Raw genomic sequence first — 4,114 nt, 5'->3', positions numbered from 1 at the left:
GTATATTTGTTAATATTAACACATAGTTTTAGCTGAAATGCTCGAAATAACTTTTGCCTTCGGGTAAAGGGGAAATGTAACAATTATATCCGACTGTCAATAATGTTAAATCTTGATAATAATCATTTACATTACATTAGCAAATGCACCTGCTCTCGTGTGTTCACCATTCTTAGATCGGCGCTAAACGCCATTCTAAGCTAAGTTGAATAGCTAAACTTTGATATGCCATGAGACAGTGAAAATAGTGCAGTGAAACACATTAATGATTAAGTTACTTCTGACTTTGGGTCAAGGGATAATGCAACGATATACCCGATTGTCTAAAATGTTAAACCTTGATATTAAATGTCAGTGTAAGCACGCCCACTGCTAGCATTTTAAAATACATCCTACTGCGGTGCCATGCTCTATTCGTTGGTAGCTAGTGCACTACTAAACGCCATTGTAAGGCGCTAAACAGCTTAGTTCTCATACAGTACTGGCTTCTTGCCTAATAACCTAAACTTACCTTAATGTTCACCTTAATGTTAACACTAAAAAAAAAAAAAATTACCGAGATAATATCGTAAACCGTGGTAATTTTGGTCACAATAACCGTGAGCCGAAAATTTCACACCGTGACACCCCTAGTAGCAAGTACATTTTGGCCTTTTTAGATGAGAAAAAGCAATATATAGATATGAGAGAAAGAGGACACATTGACCAGTACTAAACTTGTCGCCATGAGTGACATTACATTCACATTGTGACACTAAAGTCTGTCGGCTTCTTTAGCAAATAAGAACTTTGGTGATATGGACAGAAAGAAAGGAGCAAGAGCAAAACATTTGTCAGGCACTGGAGCAGTTCACTTCCTTTTAAATCTCCTGCAGTATCTCGGCTGAAAGGCAGAGGGAAGGGGGAGAGGAACAAATAGGGCAGGACAGACAGCTCAGGAGACAGAGTCAGAGAAGATGCTAAAGCTCCATGTTGCTACCTTACTGGGAACTAGGCTTTTGTTGTTCAAGGCACAAAACCAACTGGTTAAGATAATTATGGTCATGGTTAGAGGAAACATTGGGATTAAAGAAAGTGCTGAAATGCAGTCTCAGAACATATCTGCTATCGTCTGATGTTGATTGCTCTCAATTCCAACTCTAGTATTGCATCTCAAGTTCCTAATCTGACTGCAAACAATTGACTATCACAAGGAAAAGGAATCTTAGCTTGCATATGTGATAGCTACACCTGAACCCCCCTAAAATATTATCCGTTTTTTCCCCCCAGAAGCCTATTGTCGTCCGATCACTAGCCAATTGGCTTCAAGGTAGGTGGATTTACCCATTTGAGTGTTTTCTTTGGCTTGTTTCTCTGTTCTTTTGGCATTTTTTAAATGATAAAGCACAAAGGTTGTCAAAACCCACTACTGCATCCTTTGTGGGTGTTTATTATTCATTGTTTTTTGACTGGTCTGGGACGGCCGATCAACCTTCCTTTAAACTCAGAACTGTGAGCATTTGTATAGCTGCAAGGGCAAATGTGTGTTTATATGTCTGTCAGTGTTAACTGTAAGAGTGTGTTTAGAATAAGAAAATTGCCAAATGTTGAAGTCCCCTTTAAAGCTCTTGGCAAACCTGACTTCTTTCGTGGGCAGAAAATGGCCGGCAGATATTAGGAGAGACATTTTGAGGAAAACAGCGAGAGATGCATAGACCTCTACTCTCCTTCAGAGCCAAAGCCACGAGAGGCAGTGAGCAATGTGTCTCTCCTGAGGGAATAATGGGAAATGAACCGTTCTAAAGGCCTAGTATATCCAACGGGACACAACTTCAGGCATCGCTGCCAAAGTGTCACAACACTGGCAGGCCGTAAAACACTGACGCACACAAACAAAGACACACACAGAAGCTATGAAAACATACAAAGAGCCTCTGCGCCGCAGTCTTTTGGCTTAAAACATTAAAGGGGCAATATGAATTTCACAGAATATGGCAAATACAAATGACCCAATTTGAAAGATTACTTTTTAGCAACCACAATTAACAATAGTATGCTGCAAAAAAAGACTTTACTGCACGATTGCTGAGAGGGGAACTAAGATGGACACATTTTCCCTGCACAGGAAAAACATAGCTGTAAAGATCATGCATTAAAGCCAGCTGACACTGATCAGAACGATGATGATGTTTTCCGGTGACGGCTCCTCTCACTGCCTTTGCCCGGTGCCGGTGCACGGTTGCCATGGGAGATGTTTATGTAAGCCATGCCTAATCCTGTTAACTGTTACTGCGGCTGCTGAGCAGCAAAAGTGTTGGGCAATGCTGCACTGCAAAAATGGTCCATCTTAAGTCCTTTCAATGAGCACCGGGGTTTGACTTATTCTTGAAACAAGTGAACAAGGGAAACAGGAAGAGATCATTTTAGGCATTTGGGGAGAAGACAACACGGAGAAGTGATTGGGACGTTTTCTTTCATGGTCAAACTGATAACATATCTTTGGTTTAAAATAAATAACAATTGGGACTCTCCTCTTGGAAACATCCCCCATTGACACCCATACGATTTGCCTGTGCCTTGAAAAGACATACAGTATATTCCAGACATTTCTATTGACCTACACTACTGATGATCTTTATCTATATGTCAGGAACAGGAAAGACAATGATAAATGTCAAGGCAGAAGTTATGCAAAACTGAGCGAGACCCTGTAATGCAGCATTGTATCATCTCATACTGAAGTGCTGTTCCTAGAATTGATTTTTTTTGCAGGGCAGTCTAAATCATCATGGACTATAAACCCCTACCTCACTGCCTTATCTTCAACCTTCACCACTGCCATAAAAAATATAACCTTTAAAAAATGTTTACCCTTCAATAATATGAACATTATGAGGGTATTCCGCCATCTTCTGTAGAAAAGGAACGGCAAGGGTGAAGTCAAAGCCTAATTATCCCGATTAAAAAGCGAGAGTATGAACGAGTCATACAAAAGAGGATTATACAGACATGAAAGAAGAGAGAGGGGGGAGAGATAGAGCAACAGAGAAATGGAAGCTCATATAAAATCAGACTTGGATGATGGGAAGTCGCACACATGCAGCCTCACAAAGAGATTGGACAGGGAACCTATGCATCGCTGGTCTCCTCCCCCATTCCCTTCACTCTCTTTTGCTCCATTAGCTTTATTACAGTCTCTTGGCTGAGGAATTGGGCTATTGAACTGTTACTACATCATGAAGGTCAACGAAAGATCCATTGTGGTTTTGATACCGTTCTGCCGTTAGTATAAGGGGTTTTCCTAAAGCCACAGATCAGGTGGAGCTTTTATGTGTACGTAGTTCAATAGATGTATGTTGGAAAATGAAAATTAGGATTAACCGCAAAAATTATCCATAGTAAATCATTCAGGCTAATGTAGATTTTGAGCAACTCCAAAGGTTTAGCTTTAAGGAACACAATGTCAGTCAGAGGGCTGTTTGCGATACTTTGGTACTCAAAACATATGGGATGGATTGTCTTGAAAGATGGTACATTCATGGTCCCAAGTCGACACTGATTTCTGCAATCCCCTGACTTTTAATCTAACACCAAAGGCACCGAATTGATGGCAATCCAATTGCTAGTGACTTATTCGACCGGCCCACCTCGGTACCGCAAGTAAATACCACTAGTAAATTGTCGACGGGGGGTTGCTAGTGACTTATCCGACCGGCCCACATCGTCCGACCGGCGCACTTCAGTACCGGACCATAGGGATTCGTCCCGAAAGTCCAGATGGTCAGTCCGCCACTGCCAACAACATAAGGGTCAAGATTAGAGGTTGCGCTAGACTATTTCGCTGCCCGTCATTTTGACGCACAGGATCGTAACATTTCCGTCAAAATCCATTATTACCGTCGGTCTGTACACAACTGGGGGGGGGGGTTTGATTTTTCCGTCAGTTGTCAAAAGAATTCCGTCATAGACGGAATATAGTCGTTACGCGGACCTCTGGTCAAGATCTAAAACATCAGATCTGTACAATACCAGCTCTTCCAATATAGAATTACAACAATTTTCCAAAATAGTGTCTAATACTGAGATTGGCCATCATGCTTCTTTCAAACACACTACACTATACATCACTGTGCCT

This window comes from Notothenia coriiceps, unplaced genomic scaffold (assembly GCF_000735185.1).
Source record: "Notothenia coriiceps isolate Sejong01 unplaced genomic scaffold, NC01 NC01_scaffold00027658, whole genome shotgun sequence".
Classification (NCBI taxonomy): domain Eukaryota; kingdom Metazoa; phylum Chordata; class Actinopteri; order Perciformes; family Nototheniidae; genus Notothenia; species Notothenia coriiceps.
This window is presented reverse-complemented; position numbering follows the sequence as displayed.